Source organism: Mauremys reevesii, linkage group 25, assembly GCF_016161935.1.
Source record: "Mauremys reevesii isolate NIE-2019 linkage group 25, ASM1616193v1, whole genome shotgun sequence".
Lineage (NCBI taxonomy): Eukaryota > Metazoa > Chordata > Testudines > Geoemydidae > Mauremys > Mauremys reevesii.
The window spans coordinates 8,209,303-8,218,224 of NC_052647.1; positions in this window are offsets into that span (position 1 = coordinate 8,209,303).

Below are 8,922 nucleotides of genomic sequence, written 5' to 3' on the forward strand. Positions count from 1 at the left end.
AAATGGCGACAGCGGGTTCTACATTACGTTGCCCAGCAATGCCAGCTCTGCAGTTTTCCTCAGAACACCAGCTTGAACTTTACAATATGGCTAATTAAGCCCTGGGATATCCAGAGAGCCTGGGAGGTGGGTTAGTGGAAATACAATACCCGCACAGCCGGAACACTATCAATGAAGACACCCCTTTTGAAATCACCTTTGCAGGTGTGGCATGGAGTTTATCCTACAACGAGGTTATTACTCGTCCATACCTGAATTATTGGATCATATGAACAGTACTGTGGTTCGTCATCCCACACCGCCTGAGGTGGTCATGAACTACGACCCTGGGGGTAGAAAAGTTAGTCTTAAATCTGCCAATTTTACTTGTATGTTTTCTATCAGCGGGGAGCTAGCTAACATTCTAGGTTTGGGCCCGAAGCATAGAGTCCAAAAATTCCCCTTCTCAGCAGACATCACACGGCTTTTAATTTCTTGCGTCTGTTCACAGATATTGTAGAACATGAGTTTGTGGGGGACTTTTCTGTTCCCCTGTTACATTGTCTCTCTGTCCGAGGAAGGAACAATGAGTTTGTCACCATCACCTATGATAAACCTCATTACGTTCCTGTCAGAAAACACCACATCGATACCATTACCATTGAAATAAAGACAGATCAGAACAGACACGTCTTGTATTGCTTTGGCAAGGTGATCATCAAGGTGCACCTGTGTCCCCGGAGAGAGCGAGGTTTCTAAAAAGCAAAACATTTGGCGATCCTAAAAAATTACAGCGACCCCACCATCTACAGGAACTATTACAAAGCCCAGGTGGGATATGCCCTTCCTGGATGTACGAGGCTGGCGTAGGTGGAATATTCCATAACCAAGCCTCTGCAACCAGACTTGAGGCAGAACACTGCGTGAGAGGATACATGAATCTGGTACAGACAGCTGGTAAACACGTGAAAGATCGTTCTCTGTTAATCAACCGTGAGGTTACACCTTGTTGCCTTTGACCTGTCTCCCAACCAGGAATGCACCAATCACTGTTCCCTGTTTAAAACCGGGAACCTGAGAGCAGAAATACATTTTGGGATGGCTCTAACCATCACCGTCAATATGATCGTGTATGGGGTTTTTGACAACATCATAGTGATAAATCAGAGGAGAAATGTTCTGCTTGACTATATGTGAACATGGACACCGTGCAGCTCTCACGTGTCTCATCAATGACCCCTTACACAAAAAAGAATTCCCTTATGATTGGCTCCCTGGCAGCAAGTTGTCTCAGAAACCCTTAGGTTTGGTGGTCAACACGCATCCACATAACCAACCCGGTGAACATTGGCTCACCTTGTATCTGGTGAAGTGTAACCGTGGAGAGTTTTTTGACTCATACGGGCACCCCCCACCCTGAATAGCGTGTTGTTTCCTAAAAGCATTATGAAATTTTTAAACAAAAATGCCACAGATAATGTGTTTCACAATAGACAATTATAAGACCCCCACTCTGTCGCCTGCAGCTATCACTGCATGTTTTTCTTACATCATCGTAGCAAGGGTTTATCTTAAATTGTATTCTAACGACTTAGTGCTAAACGACCGGATGGTGATGAATTTTGTAAAAACTAAATTTAAATTCTTGGGCATATCTAGCCTTGCTTAAAACATGTTTCGGCAAGCCCAGACATGTGTATCTTGCAATGATTTTTATAGCTATGTTATCCAATACTCTCAGGCATAACAGACAATGTTTGTTTGGCATTATCCAACACATTTTCCCATAGTTGCTAGGCCCCGCAAGAATTGCAGAAAAGGGGTGTTTCCACCTCAGATCCATTTTTAAAGCCATAGGGCAGGGTTTTAAACCCTTCTCCTAGGACCTTCTTGGTGGAAACAATTTTCTGTGTTTTTCTTAAGGGTTTTGTCTTTATTTGCCACTGATTTTTGTTCCTTATGATAGAGGGCTGCTGAACCTCTATCTTTTTGGAAGGTGTTTTCTCACAGGCCCATGCAATAGTCCAGAACTAGATCTTTCAAACTGTCCAAGTTGATCTTTTCACAATTTGCTACGTTCAGGGTAATACCTTTTGACTTTCATGCAGGCCTTTCTTCCCGATAGCTTTTATCTGTATGTTTCGGTCCTGCTGACACAAACTCGGTGATGTGTTGATCTGGCGGTGTCTTGCCTAAATAATTCCGCAGAGGAGGATTCCAGTCACCCTCCTTTTCACACATATCACCAAGTCAGTGTCATGGTACAGGCACTGCTTTTGAAATCTGTCTAGCAGTTTGTATAGTTCTATGCGGGCATAAGCAGTGGTGAAACAGGCTATGAAAACACTGGTATTTCCAGAGACAGAGTACTGGTCTTTTGGGTCCTTTCAAGACACTCATGCTGTTTCATCGTCGATAAACTTGCAGGATGGAACCTTATAGTTGGGGAAAACAGGTACTGAGAGAGTTCGTCAGGGTCTCTCACACTGCTGGTATTGGGTAGGTTTGTGGAGCAGATGATATTATTATTATTATTATTTATTATAAATCACATGAAACTGTCTTGTAAACTTAAAAATAGAAAAATACCCTAATGAATATTTTATTTAAAAAGTCATAGCTTTAAAACAAAATAATCCATTTCAGTCTGTATAACGAACAGGAGTTTTGAGTTTGTTTCTACCATTTAAAACAACAAACCCACAAACTTTTTTTTAAATACACCTCATTTTGCAAAATAAAAACCAAACGGCTTTTAAAATCAACTTTTAAAATCCAGGTTAAAACACATTTTGCACACTAAAAAACCAACACCCTCTTAGTTTGAAACACACCATTACCATCAGTTTGCAGCCATATACTTAAAAAAATCCCACCTATGTTTTACAGAGAGAGAGAGTTTAAAATACAGTTTGCAACAAAATAGTTTTCAATAATCCCACACGCATTTAATAGCCAATTGCAGAAAGTTACCTTCTACTACAGGATAAAGTGTTGCAGGAACATGCTTGTTCTGTCCCCCTCAATGTGTGTTTGGGCCTTTGAATTAAAGAACAAGCAAAAACTGTTAGTTAGTATTAGTCCCAAATCCCTATACAACCTGTGTAGTACCTGACGTTATTAAGCAAAACTACAGTTACAATGGTTTTACCTTGGCCTGGTGATGAAATGCAATTTAAAGTTACTAGTTCCATTCTAAACAGATTACACTGATATAAACATAGTGACCTTTATTTTCTAAGACAGCACGGCATGAGTGATATTATACAATATATATTTTCAGAGTTGAAAACAGGAGCATACCTCCTCTTGCAGCCCAGCAGCCATTCAAGAGATTCTGTTGAAAAAAACAACCTCAGGTATTTTGGAGACGTTCATACCATCCTAACCCTTTGTTTCAAAAGGGACTTCAAAATAGTAGCGAGCAGGTTGATTTGATGGCTACAGCTCTGAAATACTAGAGACTTAAGGACTTTAGGCCCCTTCCTAACATTCCCTTTTGGGAGCTGGGGTGGGGGAATTAAGCTGGCTGCACAACTCAGCTGCTTTTGGCTACATTTTTTCTTTTAGTTAAAATCCATTTTTCTGCAGGGCCTTCTTACAGTACAGTATTAAACAGTAAATCCCCAATCCTTAATGTAACTGTCCCCCCCTCAGTCCCAAGTGGGGACCTTTTGCAGATATCAATACATCTCTTTGGGGCTTGTTTTTTAAAACATTTCTTTCATGCATATTATTTGGGGTGGGGGTTGAAATAAAATGGTTGTATCACAACCATAATAAGCCCTCCAGAGCTTTTAAATGTTTGATTGTCTTTAGAGCAAATGCTTCTTCTAAAGCATGTTGAAGGTTTGTGACCCCTTGAAACATTTCAGTTTTGGTTTAGACCCTTGGGGGGGGGGCTTTGGTTTGTTTGTTGTAAATATATTAATTTAAACTTTTAATGGCTTTGAATTGACCCATAGCATCCAACCAACTCCCGAGTCATATTTAAACTGTCCAATAGCATCTGCAAATTCCTGAAGTTTTATTTCATTTCATATTAATCAGAACTCACCCACCCACCTCCCTTACCATGGGTGCACACCAATCAAATTTATCCCTATGGCAACAACGATAAGTAGTCACAGTTAGCTTCGCTATTCAGTGGGGGTGTGGTTAAAACCATTCAGGTCAACAGGATTAGTCAACTCTATTGTACTCAAACACATGTCTGAACCATCCCTGTTTGTTTTACTGTTGTAAGCAGAGTCAGGATGAGATCTACCCTGACATTTGGTGGTGAGTTGTGGAAAAGAACGTCAGGGGTTGATCTCGTTTGCACAGGCACACCCACCCCGCCTAGCATGAGCCCACAGTAGCCCAAATGATCACTTTGGCTGCTGTGGGAACCCCAGTTTCTCTGTTACTGAGGCAGAAAGAATAAAGTGTTGTTATCCTGATTATGTGAATCAAGGACAGTGGACCTGTACTTGGCCTTTTATGGCAGAGGGACTCGCCATCAACTAAGTAGCACTCGCTAGGCAGGGGACGTGGGTTCCAAAACTCAGCAAATTGAGAAAGGCTGGGGAGAGGTATTTGTACCTGGTGAGCCCCAGACACTAATTCTATCTCTTCTTCCTGTCTCCACTGTGAAATGTTAGTGCTAATTTTGATTCCATGCAGAGTCTGATTACAGACTGCAGAGCTGAATTCACTTTGGGCTAATGGTGAACCAGCACTGAGTCCTCCCTACTACTTAACACAGTAAGTGGTGATTTTAGCTTGTAGTAGGGGAGCCTCAGTGCCCCACTGGCTGAGGGCTTGAGCCAGTTTTGCATTGTGTTATTGGAATGGAGTTCCTAGCAACTGAACGCAGCTCTTGTTGCTGCCAACTCTGATGGGCAGAATGGTTACACTATAAACACATTTTTAGGAGTGTTCTCCTCCCACAACATACATTTCAGCTTTTTGCTGTAAATGGGTCTTTTTTACACAAAACCACAAAAGTTAGATTCTCACAAACCATTTTTTTTATTTAAAAGACATACAGCTCCTTGAAAACAAACCAAGAGGCTCCATTAAAACTTTTAGCTCACTTAAGGGCCAGAGACCTTCTAACAGAAATGCAGATAGTCACAAAGCCCTTTTCAATAGATGTTTTTTAAATTTACATATTTAAATTGACAAATTTACATATAAAGTTGAAGTCTAAATCACACAGTCATGGTGCCGTTGGGCTGGGGCATCTATGACATAGCCCTCATAATCTTCAAAAAGCTTTTCCTAAGACAGTTATTAAGAACAGCATAAATAGCAATGCATACAATAGTCCACATAAATTTTTACACTCACAATGTGGCACTGGCTCAGCGAGTTCCATGCCAAACCTTCTCTTAAACTCCTTATAACCTTCATCCTCGAAGTCCTCTTCAACAATTTTTAGCGGCGTTCAGCAAAAACAAAGCGGGCCGGTTCATCTTTGCTGCTTGATGCAACGTTGTCCAGGGCCTCCGGGTCCTCTAGAAAGGCATCATCGAGCTGTCTCAGACAAGAAACAAGTGTAAGTTCTCACTGCTTGTTTTTTACATTTACACAACCCCAGGTTCCTAACCTCATTACACCTCATCATCAACTGTCGCTTCTTAATCATTCATTTACCTGAGCGATGTCTTTTCCATTCAGCTTGTCCGCCGGTAACTCCCCCAAGCAATGATCGCCTTCCTCCTCCAGGGTGGTGGACAACAAGAGGCCGCCATGCTCATTGGTGTGTCTCGTGAATGGTTGGGCTTTGGGTTCAGGTTCTGGCGTATCCATCAATGGCTGGGCCAAAGGAATCCCCTTGGCTGTTCCCTCATCCTCTTCCTCTTCGGAACTGTTGCTGCTGTAGCACTTTCTCCACACAAAGTCTGAAGTTCTCAGGGGGGTGGTAAAGGAGTCCACGTTTCCTCTCAGCCTTTCCAAAACTTCTGAAACATGTCATCTTGGTAAGAGATCGCCTCCTCTGTCCAGCTCTGGGACTTGTGCGGTGATGGTGCTGCACTCTGATTGGCAGAGGGCATTGGGAGGAATTCTTAGAGGGGTCACACAACCCTCTTCTGGGTGGTCACCCCATCCCAGAACCTGCCCTGTTTTGGTCAAATCTCCTTTCAGGGCAGTCCTCTGCAGCCGAAACCCATCGCGACTGGTAGAGGGTGGGGGACGAGTTCCTAGAGGGGTCACACGAACCACTTCTGGATGGTCACCCAGCCCCAGAATTCCCCCCAATTGGTCTAATCTCCTCTCAGGGTGCTCTCTAGTGGCTGAAGCCCCTCCTGATTGGTAGAGGGCAGTGGGAGAATTTCTTAGAGGGGTCACACAAACCCCGGAACTCCCCCTGGTTGGTTAAATCTTCTCTCAGGTTGTTCCTATCGGGGCAAAATCTATCCTGATTGGTATAGTGGAAGGAGTTCTTAGAGGGGTCACATGACACACCTTGCTTCCGGTCATGTGTCCGCCTTGACGCCCAGAAGTAATACCCCCATGCAGTGAGGCTTCTGATGACCAGTGGGCAGGGCTTATTGGGTCAATAGGTGGGGTTAAGTTTTGATTGACAGTAGGGCCCTTATACTCCTCGCTCCTGCTACCCAAAAGTGGAAGAAGACAGAGACAACTATAATCCTGGGCAGTATTCGCCGTTGTCCTACTGCTCAGATGCTGTAAGTGAGAGAAGGATCAGGCCCTGTAAAGTAGCCTGGGTTGATTTTTATTACTCAAAGCGTTTTTATTACACATCAGGACATCTAGTCATTCTGATGGACATGCAGCCTCTGGACAAGCTCATTGATAAGCATGTACATTATACTGCTTGCTCAGGGGTCATTACTATAGTAACAGCCAAGTACTGGCCCAGATCCTCAAATACACCTGAGCTCTAGACTCTGGGCTGTTCTAAATTACGCTGTCTTGTAACAGCCATTGCTGCACTGGAGATAGCTGTAGACAACGCACACTGTGTGTGCCAGCTTCTGTTCCCAGCTCACCCCCCATATACTTGGGTGGGAAGCTAGGAGTTGGTGACATACAGCCAGCTACACTGGCTGTACACTCTAGATGCTGGTTCTCTGGGTGTTAGGGATTTGCACATGCTGGGGAATTCCTAGCTGCCTCTTAGGGCAGCTTTATGGCTACTTTGCCCTGCTCCACTGCAACATAGGGCAGCAAAAGGGTGACTTTACAACTAACCCCACCCCTATTGATGCACCTACCCGTGGTTGTTAGGAGTCTGAGTTCAGGTATCCGGGTTTGGAAAACCCACTCCCCTGGCATAAAGTTGTCTAATGGCAACCAAAGGCCAAATATGCCTTTAAACATCAGTCCCCTTGTTTTTCAAATATCTATTTGAAACACCACAAAGCTGATAGAGATTTAAGTGCCCTAATCAGCACCTCTGCAGGTGGCTATAATGGGTATTTAGGCTTCTACCTGCAGATTTTAGTGCTTAACTTTAGTCACCCAAGGCCTTTGTATTTGTCTTGCCCAAGCCTATGAGTTGCTGAGTGTTCTCAAACTCCCACTGATGTTATTGGGAGATAAGGATGCTCTGCCCTTCAGAGAAGGCGCTCAGCAGATATAACTCATCCTCCAAAGTTAGCTACTATGATCCTTCACCTCCTATCAAAAGGTCACTGAATGGTCAGGTTTCTAGTCTCCATCACCACCTCATTCTCCAGTTTACTGTCCCCTTGGGTGCAGGGCTTGTGAGGATTCACCAGGCAGCAGTTTGCAGAGGAGGGCGAAAGGCAGAGGGAGTCTGGGATGTTATTGCTTATAGTTCTCAATGGGGAGACAATGTTCCTGTAACAGTTGAATATTGGAAGGAAACCAATAGAGACCCCTGTTGAATTGACACATTCTGCTAATTCAAAAGTGACTATATTAAGTAATATGGGTTCCCCTAATCTTGTAGTGTTTCCTGTTTTGGTGATTGTTTTCTATACCGTATCCAGCAGCTTATTCCCAGTCCATGTTCTCGTATTGTTATTCCCTAGTATTCTGCACTCTGTTTATGTGTATTAAGGGGCACTGGACAAATACTGATGACTCTTCACATTTCTTTTTCAGGTGCTGGCCATGTATCTCACAAACAAGATCATATGTAAATAACCCAGCTCTGGATTTTGTATATACTGTGTACATATTTCCTATTAAACTGTTTGAAGTATCTGTTTCAATTGCTCAGAGGCCTGATTTCGTCTTTCAGAGAATTGGGGCTTCTTCAATGTCCTCTGTAACCATGATGTGGGGGCTTCCTCCTTTGCCCTTTCTCCATGGAGCTGGACGAAGACCTCAGCTCAGCTCCTCTCTGGGGTCTCTAACCACTCTTCCGCAGTCCCCACAAAGCTATATCTAATCCCTGTAGTTAGTGGCCTGGGGTTTGGTTCTTAATCATATTCTCATCTTTGTTTTTCTGGGAGTTCAGTGTTGCTGATGAATTCTGGGTTGTAAGTGGGATGGACTGTGTTCTGGTGAGTTATCCTCCCTCCTGTCTAGCTTGTTTCTGGGTCAGAAGGCTATCTGTGAACAGCGTCTGTTTACTTACAGACTTAGGCTCGGTGCCTGTAATAGTGTGTGAGGGAAGGCATCTCTGCTTTTCTACGCCAAGTCCCTGTTTGTGAACTGCAAGACTTTATCGGAGAGGAACCATTGGATTCCCTAGCTTCCCCCACTGCACTACAAGGGAACGACTGTCATTGGGTATCTCTGACAGGGTATGTCCTGCTGTGCTCACTGGTCTTGTGGCTTCTTAAGGGCCAGCTCCTTTTGTTAATAATTCACATTGGACTAGAGCTGGGTGAAGGCTGATGGGGCATTCACTGAGGGGCTCACCAGTTAAACTCCACAGTTCAGAGAATCCTAGAAATGTAGGGCTGGGAGGGTCCTAGAAATATCATCCCATCCAGCACTATACTTAGACCGTCCCTG